Raw genomic sequence first — 14,167 nt, 5'->3', positions numbered from 1 at the left:
CTCACATTCGTCTTTTTTTTTTATTTGACTTTTATATATAAGTATTTAATTATAGATTTCAAATGAACAAAAATCTCCACCTCCACATTGGCAGCTTGAATTTCCTTCACAGTAAGACTCAGTGTATGTGTGCATACATACATAATGCTATCAGACAGTACTCTCTACCTCCTTCCCAATGCACCAGAAGGTTTGGAAGCCACGGAATGCTATGCTGTGCTTTACAAATTTGGTGTGTCATTGAAAAACTGACTGCAAAGTGAATTTCTATAAACCAAGACCAACTTTGCAATTGATTTCCATTATAAAATGGAAGCAAGGCAAAGCTGACCCTGGAGGAAGGGAGATCTGAGTTTGAGTCTTGCCTCTGACCCATACCGGATGTATGATCCCGGGCACGTCACACCATCATCGCCATCATTGTCACCACCATCACAACAGCACTAACAGCTTGTGGTTGCTGTTTGTACTTTGCTTTTTAGGAAGACCCATGACATTACAATGGATAACGTCTTGTCTTGACTTGTGTATGAATTGGATTTAAGTGGGGCAGAGTTGTCAGCCTCATTCTCTGTTCTAGAGTCATTGAGGTCCAATGGAACGACAAACTCAAGACGTCTGGTGATGACCCGGGATGTGGTGGTTGACCTTGGGGTCTTCACTGCCTGACCAAGCTCTAAGTGCTCCCCGTGCCTGCTTTAGCCGTCTTCATGCACCTACTATGTACCAAGCACTGTTCTAATGCTTTATAAATATCAGCTCATTTGATCCTCACAATAATCCTGGCAGGTGGATGCTGTTATTATCCCCGTTTTAAAAATGAGGAAATTGAGGGAGGTAGGGGTTAAGTGATTTTCCTAAGGTCACCCAGCTAAGTGTCTCGGGTCAAATTTGAACTCGAGTCTTCCTGATGTCAGCCCCAGCACTCTGTGCGTGCTGGTTCCACCTGCTAGATGCCTCAGTGCTCTTGTCATCTTTCTAAGTTTATATTATATGAACCTATGATTATACTACTGTAGGATCATGGATCTTGAGCTGGGAAAGGGTCTCAGAGGCCATTGAGGACAACTCCTTAATTTTATAGATGAGAAAATTGAATCCCAGTGGAGTGGCTAGGTAGTGCAATGAATGGAGCACTGGCCCTGGAGTCAGGAGGACCAGTGTTCAAGTCTAGCCTCAGACACTTAACACTTACTAGCCATGTGACCTTGGGCAAGTCACTTAACCCCAACTGCCCTGCCTTCTCCCCTCTAAAAAGCAAAAAAAGAAAGAAAGGAAGAAAGGAAGGAAGGAAGAAACAAAGAAAAAAGAGAAAGAAAATTGAATCCCAGGAAAGTCAAATGACTTGCCCATGGTCACAGAGTAATTAAATAAATCTGAGGTGGTATTGTGTCATAAGTCACCTGGGCAGGTGCTGATTTTTGTTGGTACATGGAGTTCCCTACACTAAGAAAAATATGGGTGTAGTATCCCCCAAAATACATGTGAAGATTGTTCCCATAGAACACTAATAACTCAGTTTTAACAGTGCCTTTAGGTTTGTAGAGCACTTTCTGTATATCACATCTAAGTGATAAGTAGTAGACATTTTTATACCCATTTTAGAGATGAAGAAACTGATGTGGGTGAAGGGTAAAGTGACTCATGTTCATAGTGTTCAAGATTCTGAAGTAAGATTCACACTTAGGTCTACTTCCAAATAAAGCTCTTGATCTAATATTTCTTGCTGTCTCTATGAATGGGAGGAAGTGACTATAAACTGTAATAAAAAGATGTTTAAGAATGTGTTCTATCTTCTACGAATCATGCTCCATTGGCAAAGCCTTCAAGAGCCTAGGATTTTCACCATGATAAAGTATCATTTGGGGGAGGGGGAAGGGTGGGAAGTAAGGAAGAGATGCATTCCAGGCACAGAGGATCATCTTCTGACTTTCTTTCTGCCCCTAGTACTACTTAGTACCATGGCTGGCACATACCGTGTTTCCCCGATAATAAGACCTATCCCGAAAATAAGCCCTCCCCTTACTGTGTAAGGTTCCTCTAAAATAAACCCTCCCCCAAAAATAAGCCCTATTGAGATTGCTGCTGTAGTGAAGGTGATCCCCTGCGCTACACGTTACATTACGGTACCCTCTGTATGCACCGTCCTCCCCCCCCCAGTGAAATGCACGCCACGCTCCGAGCTGCATCCAATCAGAGCTGCAGCAGTGAGCGCGTCATCCTGTTCTTCCCCAGTGATTTGCTTGCTGGCGCCATTGAGAGCAGTGCCGCGGAGGAGAGCTGAGGCAGGACAACATAAGCCCTCCCCTGAAAATAAGCCCTCTGGTGTTTTTCTTTCCAAAAAAAATTTAATAAGACAGTGTCTTATTATCGGGGAAACACGGTAGTAAGTCTTTAATAAATGCCAGTTGATTGACTTGTAAAGAGTCTTTGCAAATGCCTGGAGGTGGGAGATGGAATGTGGAGTTTGGGGAACTTTTCTTTCTCCTGTAAAATGGAGAGGTTGAACCAGATGACTTCCAAGGCCCCTTACAGCTCTAAATTGTCAGCCTGATAAATCTACCATCCTAGCAAGGTTGAGAGATAATAGATGGACATTCCAAAGGCTCCACTGGTACCCAGGAAATATTCTAAGATATTGTATGAAGGAAGGCCATCCATACATTGGGTAGATCATCTATGGAAGATTATTGGAAGACATGGCAAAAAATCATGTAAGAGGAGAAGTTATGATTTGTGATCTTCCCTGGTGAAGGTCATATCTCTGCCTCCCCTGCTTTCTCTCCCTCTCCTGCTGCCACTACGTACTTATGTGGGCATGTTGTTGTAGCTCCTAAACTCTAACAGAAGACTCAGGTGAGGCAGTAATGGATCAGGACATCAGAGCCCCAGGGTGGAAGCACCAGAGATGGAGGGGTGTACAGAGTGTTAAGATAGTAGTTGAGAGAGGGATTTTTCCCAGTTGAGGGAATCATAGGATGTTTCATATAGGAAGTGGTCTTTGAGCTGAGCTTCCCAGAAAAGGTAGGGCATTAACAAGTGGGAGATAGTGTGGTTGTATTGGTATATTCCAAGCATCAGAAATAGCATGAACAAAGCAAAAGGTGCTAAAACGCGAGGTCTCTTTTGGACTCAGCAGGATTTTCAACCAGAAAGTTCATGGGAGGGTGAATGGGACCATAGAGTAGATTGACACATCCTCTCCAGAAACCAGGGCAGCATTGATTTGACCATGCTTCCATAACTGGAGTAGTGAGATGGGGAAGGTGCCGTAGCAAGGCAAGTAGATTGTCTATGCAAAGCTAGCTAGCTAGATAAAGAGAGATAAAGCATTTATTGGGCACTTACTGTATGCCAAGCATTGTGCTAGATACTGGGCATACAAATATAAGCCAGATACTCTTTGCCCTCAAGGAACTTATTTTTTAATAGAGGAGCACAACACATAAAGAGGAACTAGAAGGGGGTGGGGATAATGGGTCTAGATGACGATGAAGACTCCAGTATAGGTGGCATGGTTTAGAAATGGTGGCCAGAAAGTGAGGTAGAGTTGTGGTCTGGGGAAGATGAGGTGAAAGGTCACTTATCAAAACCCAGGGTTGGAGTCCAAAGAATCCCGGGGAGAGGAAATAAACATGCTGATTGATTGGCAGATTTAGACTTGGTGGCAAGTCAGGATTAGAACTCAGATCCTCCAACCCCAAATCCATCACTCTTTCATGACACAATGCTATTCCATGGCTGCCTCCCATAGTAATCTCCTAATAAATCCTTCTTGGCTCCCATAATAATCTGCTAATAAATCCTTCTTGAATTGATTCGACCTATTAAATGACCAGTCTACCGCTTTACATTTGTTAAATAATTTCTTTACTATCCCTTCTTGCAACCTTAGTAGTATGCTCTAAATGAACCCCTAATAACCAATATTCATAATGATGACAATGAGCTGGTTCAAGGGCATGGCAAAATTACAAAGACTTTAGCCTCCAGGCCTCTTGTTTCATCCCTACTCCTTAGCCAAAGGAATAGCTACATCGCGGTAGAATGACTGAGTTGGGAACGAAGGTTGTGCTATCATCCAAGGCAGAGAGAAACCTAGGGAAGAACAGTATATCCAAGCCAGTATTTTATCTATCAATATAAATCCCATTTACTGTGACCTCTTCCAAATGACTAGAATGTCAAATCTCATTATAAAATGAAATAGAGAAATAACAGAAGGAAACAACAAATACTGGGGGAGGAAACAATAAAATAGAGCTGGTGAGAGAAAGAAGAGTAAACTTTTAGTTGCGACTCAGGACGAGGAGAGTCTGAAATTGGACTTTTTCATTAAATTGAATCCAGTCCACCCAGCAGTTTTTTAAAACCTATTATAGGCCAGATAACAGCAGCTATGGGACTCTGGATATAGAGCTGGGCCTGGAGTCAGGAAGACCTGAGTTCAAATGTGTCCTTAGCCATTCACTAGCTGAGTGACCCTGGGCAAGTCACTTCACCCTGTTTGCCTCAGTTTCCTCATGTGTAAAATGAGCTGGACAAGCAAATGGCAAACCATTCTAGTATCTTTGCCAAGAAAACCCCACGAACCCCATTAAAAACCCACAAAGAGTCAGGCTCAACTGAAGAACTACCATAGCAACAACAGGCCAGACACTGTTTTAGGTGGTGGAGACAAGAATGGTATTTGTGGCTCTTGACTCCAAGAATCTTATGACCTTCTTGGAGAGCTGGGGGAACAACGTGTGCACAGATAAGTAAATTAAAACTGTATACCAGGTGGAGAAGGATAGGGACTTGTGATTTCTTTAATATATATGAGGAACTGAGAGGAGGAACCTCTCTCCAACATTGAGTCTTAGAGAGTTTGCCTAGATTACCACTGTGGTGGGGGGGGGGGAGAGAGGAGAGAGAGAGGGAGAGGAGAGAGAGAGAGAGAGGTAGGAGGTGGGAAAGAAAGAAAAGGGATGAGAGAGGGGAAAGAGAAGAAATAAGAAGTCTGGAAAGATAGACTGGAGACAGATTGTAAAGGGCATTAAATAGAGGAGGTGGAGAAGGAAGTGGCAAACCACTCCACTATTTTTACCAAGAAAACCCTGAACGGGACCACAAAGAGTCAGACACAACTGAAAAATGACTGAACAACAAAATACTCCATTAGACATGGTATCACCAAGCAGAGGAGTTTCTGTTTTGTCCTTGAGGCCATAGAGTGATAGGGAAGCCTTTTGAGCAATCGAATAACCTGCCAGACTTATGCTTTGGGACTATCAACTTGGCATCTGCTTAGAAGATGTATTGGAGAGAGGAGAGGGCAGAAGGAGAGGGGAGTCCAGGCAAGCGGTGACAATGGGCCTGAGAGAAGGGGGTGTCTGTGTGTGCTTGGAGAGGAGACAGAAGCAAGGGAGGGTTTGAGAAAATATCTCACCTGTATCAGCAGAAGTCCTACTGTTGGGATTATTAAGGAAGTCATTACAAATCACTCCTCCAGGTCTGTGCTGTTAAAATCTTACTCAGAGTAGATTGATTTTGTTGGCGCTTAATTTTTTTCCCCTAAGTTATTCAGTAGTTACTGCACTTACTCTAGCGTCCTGGTGAAAGATTTGTAGGCCAGGGGATGCATCCGGGTGTGGTAGGAAAAGAAGTGTTTTCTCATTTCAATTCTGCTGCCAATGAGCTGCAAAAACTTTGGCAAGTATTTAACTTCTTTGTGCCTCAGTTTACTTGTTTATAAAATGGGAATGTTGGCTCTATGATCACTAAGGTTACTTCTAAGCCTGAATATGTCCATCTCAGGATAGCTTTTGTTCTTCTAAGATTAGGAAATAAAAGGCAGCCCTGAACCCAGGCTCAGGCTTGCCTAGGAAGGGCATGTATGACTTAGATGCCATGTTCTCATGGTGGAGTGGGGAATAGGGTTGACTGCCCTCCCCTGCCTCAGGAAGAAATAAGCTCCAAATAATCCTGGTCTGAAAGTAATTTGTAGGGGAAGAGACCACTGAGAGGGTAGGAGTGGGAGTGGGAGTCTCTTTTAATTGTCCTCTGGGTCACCTTTCTTTTCATAGGTCAGTAAGGGGTCTGCTTCTTCATCTCAAAGTGCTGAGCCCCTCCTCAGTGTTCAATCCAGCACATGTGGTGGATCAGAAGCAGAATGGTCAGCTTTGTGCATGCCCTTGTCAAACCCTGCTACAGTAGAAACATAGGAACACTTTTGTAAAGTGAGCCAGACTGAGGAAAGGCGTCAAGAGGACAATATCCATGATGAACATGTAAATGTAAATAACATTACTGACTGATTGTGGTGAAATGTTATGAGTAACCTCAGTCCTAGAAAACTGATGAGGAAATACACCTCCCTCCTCTCAGCAGAAATGTGGAAGATGGGGCGGCTAGGTGGCACAGTGAATAGAGCACCAGCCCTTAGAGTCAGGAGGACCCGAGTTCAAATCTGACCTCAGACATTTAATTTTTACTTACCTACTTTTTTTTACTTAATTTTTACTTACCTACTTAGATGCTAGCACCTATTATATTACCCAGGTCTATGAGATATTATAAATATCCCTGAAATTAAGGCAAATAAGGAAGATTTATGGGCCGAGAAGTCAAGTTGACAATTATTTATTATGTTCTAGGCATTGGGCAAAGCTTTGGGGATACAAGGAAAAGCCAAGGCAATCCTCGATTTCAAAGAGGACATTGTTAGGAATGGGACAATAATGTTTGGGTTCTTGTTGGTCTAGTAGAAGGAGAGCCAGCCCTAGGACCAAGAAGACCTGAGTTCAAACCTTGTGCCTTTGACACATACAGGCTATGTTGCTCAACCTCTCAGTTCGACGGGCCAGCATTTCTCAAAGTGTGGTCATAGAACCTCTGGGGCTTCCTAAAACGTTTGAAGGATCTATGATGTCAAAACTATTTTCATAGTGATACTAATGTTTTGATTTCTAATATGGTAAATATTGATAGATATACCCACAGGAACCCCTTTTAGGATCTTTTAAATAACTTTTAAGAGTGCTATAGGGTAAGGACAGCTAGGTGTTTCAATGGGTAGAGCATTGGTTCTGTAGTCAGGAGGATCTGAGTTCAAATCCAGCCTCAGACATGTACAATCTGTGAGACCCTTGGTGAGTTACTTAACCCTGATGCCTCACAAAAAGGGGGGAAATGATATAGGGTCCTGAGGCCAAAAAGTTTGAGAACTGCTGCTCTAGAAAGCTCCTTAAGACTATAAATTGCAAACAAGATACCAACTTGTATTGATAGAGGGAGTTGCCTCACCCAGGGAGTTCCCTATGGGGGAATCAGAGATCCATTTCCTAAACTCTCTCCCAACATCAAGCACATAGTTAATAGGAAGTTCTAGAGACAGGACAATTCATTCATCCATTAAGTTTTTCATACACAGAGCAAGCATTTTTTAAGTGTGCCAAGTACCACTCTTGGGATAAAACAAATAATTAAGTGTAATTTTTGTGCTCACTCTTGTATAATCCAATATACTTCAGTGAGTCCAAGATTTCACTGTCATGAGTATTTCGTCCACTGGTCCTAATTGTAACCCATTTGAGTCTTATCCTCTGCATTTCTTGAGCACGACCTCTCATAAGACTTCCACAGAGGATCTGTCCAATGTACTAGAGGTCTTCCACTACATCTTTTAATTTCCCATCTCACTTCAGACTGTCAGTTCATTCCTGATCCACCTCTTTTTGGTCAATAACACATTTTGGGCCTGATATCTTCCATGCTATTTCTTTAATATGAGTTATCATTGGTAATATATGATAGCCTCCATTTCCCCACTATGTATATTTTCATTGCCCTTTGGGTCTCTTGCAGTTATGGTTCTTCAGTGACCAATCACATCAGGTCTCCACCTGACTAAGGAAGGCTATGCTTCCCACCTCTAGGTTGACTAGTAAGCAATGACTACTTTGGCCACGGTGACCTCCAGCACTCAGAGAAATATAGATATATTACAATATCTATGCCTTTCCCCAAGTTACTGATCAAAACAACTAGGTCAATGAATGAGCCTTGTGTCACTGTATTAAAGAACTCCATCAAGTTTGACAAAATCTTGCCTCAGATGCTTATTAGATGTGTGAATGTGGGTAAGTCACTCTAAACCATCTCAGTTTCCTCATCTGTAAAATGGGAATAATAGTGCCTACATTATAGGGTAGTTGTGGGGATTACCAGACGTAAATCACTTTGCAAACCTTGAAGCATTATACAAATACCAGTTATTATATTATCAGAGAAATTGGCTGTGAAGATTTCCCTCCTTCTCCCCAACCCAGTTTTTCCTTTCTAATTCTAACCATTAACAAATTAAAGTGATAGAGACCCACAACTGACCAAAACTTATTGTCTTAGTCAAGTGCTTGAGACATTGAGATGTCAAAAGACTTACTTGGGAGTCACAGAAATCATACTTGGACTCAGGTCCTTCTGTCTCCAAGGTAGACTCTGTAGTGACTGCCAGTGTACCTCTCAGACAGCATGTACTTATTCTCAGTGAATATTGTCAGGGCCAATTATTGCCATAGAAATAGGCAGCATTTTTTTCTTCAAGAAATGATTCATCTCTGTAAAATATCCTTTTAAGAAACTCTCAGGATTAGATGACCTCTGAAATCTCTTCCAACTCTGTAGACATGATGAAAAGCCTGGAGCCTAGATGCCTATCTTGGGGGAATTGCCTGAGAGTGACTGACCCAACACCCAAATTCCTGTTACTCTAGAAGGGATATGGAGATGATTGTGATCAGAGCTGTTTCTGGCCACAGGCATATTTTAAAATTATCCATGTCTACTGGATGCCATACTAAGTTACTATATCTTTATTTGGGGTCCCAAGGCATAGGATGCTATTTCCTTCCATCCCTATTTATAATAAATGAATTAAATAATTCAAATGGTAAGTCTTCCTTGAAGTAAATAGTGATTGGAAACTTCCTAAGAAAATAGTTCAGAATAAAATAAAACAACATAATTTATTTTTAAAAGTAATTATATTTTGTTTATTTGAACATTCATTTAAAATTGGGGGGGGTTCCAAGTCTTCCCCCTCCTGCCCACCCATTGACAAGGCAAGCAATATGATGTTGATTATATACATGAAGTCATAAAGCATATTTCCATTTCAGCCATCAACCAACATAATTTCAAGAGTTTTTAGAAAACACCTTATATTTCTCTCTCATGAGTTAGTCACTCCAATTAGTTTTATTTAAAAATAGTCAATGGTGGGGGCAGAGTCAAAATGGTGGAGTAGAAACAGGAACTCCGTGTGGCTCTGGTTCACACCACCTCCAGTTCATGTAAAAGGGGACTCTGAACAAACTTTGGAGCTACAGAACCCACAAAATGACACAGAGAAGCTAACCTCCTGAGGACAGCATGGCGGGCCAGCAGGAATCCACCAGCGCAGGGCTCTGAGAGCCAACCCCAGCCCCAGACGAGCCAGAGGTTTTAGCCCCAGGGCAGCCTGACCAACCACTGGCTGGAGGGACTCCAGATCACCAGCAGCTGTGGCCATTTCCAGAACTATCAACACATAGACGCTAAGGACAAAGTGAGAGGTCAGTGCAGTCTGGACTTTGGGATCCAGTAGTTGGGAGTGGGTTGGCCTCTTCTCCCAGGGTGAGAAGCCTCTGAGGTGCAGCGCAGCTGCTGCCATGTGGCAGCTTCAGCTCCTGGCCTTCAGAGTGTAGGGGGACCAAGCACCAGTCTGAGGGGTAATCGCTCTTGCTTTAACCTGCTTGGATCTGGATTGCAGTCTAGGGTGGAGGTCCTGGGGTGCTTGACCAGCTTGCCAGAGCATGTGGAGGCTTCAGAGAGGGCACCTGACTAATACCTTCAGCAGCTGAGAAAACCCCAGCGTTTGAAACGAAGCTCCCCTGTCTGGTGGCAGAGTCCTACTGTAGCAAAAAGCCCAGGGGTCAAGTGACTGAGTGGGGACATGACCAGGCAAAGGAAGCAAAACAAACAGTAGAATCCAATATTAGACTCCTATTTTGGGGACGAAAAGGAGCAAAACATGGAACAGGAGGAAGACAGTGAAGTTGGAACTCCTGCACCAAAAGCTTCCAAAAAAATACGAGCTGGTTACAGGCCATAGAGGACCTTAAGAAGCAGATAAGAGAAGTGGAGGAAAAATTGGGAAGAGAAATGAGAACAATGCAAGAAAATTATGAAATGAGAGTCAACAGCCTGACTGAGGAAAATAACACCTTAAAAAATAGACTAACTCAAATGGCAAAAGAGGCTCAAAAAGGCAATGAGGAGAAGAATGCCTTAAAAAGCCAAATTTGCCAGATGGAAAAAAGAATCTCAAAAGCTCACTGAGAAGAATCATTCCTTCAGAATTATGTTGGAGCAAATGGAAGCTAGTGACTTTATGAGAAATCAAGATGCTGTTAAACAGATCCAAACAAATGAAAGAATAGAAGGCAATGTGAAATATCTCATGGGAAAAACTACTGACCTGGAAAATAGTTCCAGGAGAGATAATTTAAAAATTATTGGACTACCTAAAAGCCATGATCAAAGAAAGAACCTAGAAATCATCGTCCAAGAAATTCTCAAGGAAAACTGCCATGATGTTTTAGAACCAGAAAGCAAAATAGAGGTTGAAAGAATCCACCAATCACCTCCTGAAAAAGATCCCCCCCCCCAAAACTCCTAGGAATATTATAGCCAGGTTCCAAAATTCCCAGATCAAGGACAGAATATTACAAGCAGCCAGGAAGAAATAATTTGAATATTGTGGAAACACAATCAGGATAACTCAGGATCTGGCATCTTCTACACTGAGGGATTGAAGGACTTGGAATATGATATTCCGGAGGTCAAAGGGGCTGGGATTAAAACCAAGAATCACCTACCCAGCAAAACTGAGTATCATGTTTCAGGGGAAAATATGGTCATTCAGTGGAATAGAGGACTTTAAAACATTCTTTTTTTTTTTTTCGTAAGCAATTGGGGTTAAATAACTTGCTCAAGGTTACACGGCCAGTTATTTCTGGGTGTGGTGCTAAGTATCTGAGCTCGGATTCTATCCCCAGGTCATCCCGACACTGGGGCTGGTGCTCTTACTCTCTGAGCCACCTGGCCACCCCACTTTCAAGCATTCTTGATGAAAAAACAGAATTGAATAGAAAATTTGACATTCAGATACAAGAAGCAAGAGAAGCATGAGAAGGCAAACAGAGAAAAGAAATCATAAGAAACTTATCAAAGTTGAACTATTAACATTCCTACATGGAAAAATGATCATTGTAACTGATGACACTTTTCTCAGTATGAAAATAGCTGAAGGGAATAATATATATATATACACACATATATATGTCTAAGGGTATATGGGCGTATGAATACATATGTGAATGTGTGTATATATGTTTATAGGTATACATAGAAAGAGGGCACAGGACCAATTTAATAGGAAGGGATGGTACTTAAAATGTGAAATTAAGAGGTGAGAGAGGAATATAATGAGAGGAGATGGGGAGAGACAGAATGAGGTAAACTATATCATATTAGAAGAGGCAAGGGAAAACGGTCACAATGGAGGGGAAGAATAGGAAGGCAAAAGGGAATGGATCAACCTTATTCTCATTGAATTTGGCTGGGGGAGGGAATGACATACACAACTACATAGGGTATCTCACCCTCCAGGAGAGTAGGGGGGAAGGGGATGAGAGGGAGGATGATGGAAGGGAGGGCAGGCTGTGGGGGAGGGAAGTTGGAAGCACCCACTTTTGAAAAGGGACGGGATCAAAGTAGAGAATGGAACAAGTGGGAGGTGGGCTAGGAGGGAGGGGAATATAGTCAGTCTTTCACAATATATCTACTATGTTAATGTTTTGCATTAGCTATACATGTACAACTTATACTGAATTGCTTATCTTCCCAGTAAGGGTGGGTGACAAGGGAGGAAGGGAATGAATCTGGAATTCAAAGTTTTAAAATGAAATGTTTAATATATATATATATATATATATATATATATTATTAGTAATACTATTTTACATATTGCTTTCTCCCATATCTTCTCCCATACCCCCTTCAACTTTTCCAGTAGGGCATGGTGGATCTCTATGCCCCAGTGCCTGTGTATCTTCTGAGATCCCTTGGAGTTCCAGATCTACCATCATGGCTATGTCCATGAGTAAGTCACTTCTCAAAGGACCTCAGTTTCCTTTTTTTTTTTTAAATGAGGGGGTTGAACCACATGGCTTCTGAGGCCCTTTCTTTCTCTAGAATTATGGGTCTACGTCCTGCCTAGAGAGACTCATTGCCAGGTTGATCACAGGGGATCAGTTTTTCAGCTGCAGGATCTTGTCAAGGACATCTACCGAGGCACAGAGTGGCCATGAGAGGGGTATCTACACTATGGAAATCACACATACCTGAAACATCTCAATAAAGATGAAAGTATTTTGAACTAAAGGTTAAACTTTGTATGATGAATGTCTGCAGTTCCTTTAGAGACTGCATAGTACAATGGAGGCTTGGTCTTTGTGTCTCCACATGTGCAGACATCCAATAAATGTTGGAAGACAGACTGACTGAATGAATGTATGAATAAGAATCACTCCCCTTTCCATCCCACTTTAAGGTTTATAAATGAGTAAGAATGAATAACAGGCATGAGCAAAGGCAAAAAAAAAGGGGGGGGGAAGGCTACATTTATTTTTAAACTGAATGAAATTTTAAAATAAAACATATTAGGCAAGGGAATCCTCACCCAAATCTTATAAAAATAACCTGTGAAGCAAAAGGCATGTTTTTAGGCAACAGAGAACTTTTGACAAGAGTGTTTTTCCCCAGGCTCCCAGGGAGTGTTCTTCCTCAGCCCCCACACATTGCCTGCCTAAGTTTTAGTGGTAGACTTTGCCTAAGGTAGCATTAACTGTTAAATTGTGCCTCTATTGGGGAGAAGAGGGAAAAGCAGGGGGAAAAGGAATTCACATCAGTGGCCCTGGGAAGCACTGGAATTATTGTGCTAAATTTATTATATATAATTTTTTAGAAAACAAGTTGTATGAATTAGAGATTCATAGCTTCATGGACAAATCTCTTTCTGTACTTTGTAGATGGAAATGATTATATTTGTTGAGGTATGTGGGGGAGGCTGAATGGTACAATGGAAAAAGTCCTGGCCCTAGAGTCAGAGGACCTGAGTTCCAGTCCTGCCTCTGATGCTTGCTACCGGCATGATCATGAGCAAGTTCCTTGGCCTTCAGTTTCCCTATCTGTAACATGAGATGGTTGGACTATATAGCCTCTGAGGTCCCTTTCAGTCCTAGATCTGTGATCCTATAAATTTATAATTTTTTTAAAAAGGGAAAATACGTACATACAGATACGTATATATGTATGTGTATATATACTTATATACACATATATACATACATACACGTGTGTATGTGTGTGTGTAATTGCCAGTCTACAAACTGGTTTTTGGTTAGAGTCATTACCTTTTCTTCTCTATGTCCAGACTGCTGAATGATATCCTGAAATACAGACTCATTACATGTCACCTGGTTGGAAGTGGGGTAATGGGTAGAGAACTGGCCTTGGTCTTGAAGACCTGGTTTTAAGTCCTGTCTTTGAGAACAATTGACTTGGGCCATTTAGTACCCTAGCTAAGACAGTAAGTTGCAGAACACACATGGATCTGCCCTGAGAAGCAATTTTCTCACTGGCGCTTCCCTACAACAATGAAATGAAAGGTCTAAATCAGTCTAGTTGCCAGAAGTAGCATGGAGTAGTAAACAGGGTTCTGGGCTTGGAGTGCAAATGATCTGGATTTAAATTTTGCCTCTGACACTTTATAGCTCTGTGCCCCCAGAATGTGAGCTACACTGGGTACACAGAGTTCCCATATTCTGAACTCTCTATGCCACATACCTTCACTTATTCATGTAATCTCTTTAAGGTGACCCATGAGAGTTCTTCTTGCCCTCTGGAATTATTTTATAAATTTGGGCAGCTAGGGGGTCCAGTGGATAGCCCTCTCCAGGGCTGGTGCTGTATTGACTGGGCCACCTATCTGCCTGCAACACAGTAAACTCTTAATGAATGTTTGTTGACTGACTGAGAGAGAACTGGAAGGTCCAGGGAAGTTCACTGACCACTCCAATTA

The sequence above is a fragment of the Petaurus breviceps genome, unplaced genomic scaffold (genome assembly GCF_028583685.1).
Source record: "Petaurus breviceps papuanus isolate PSGF00001 unplaced genomic scaffold, PetGlider_PUasm1.0 225, whole genome shotgun sequence".
NCBI lineage: Eukaryota > Metazoa > Chordata > Mammalia > Diprotodontia > Petauridae > Petaurus > Petaurus breviceps.
Note: the sequence above shows the minus strand (reverse complement) of the source record.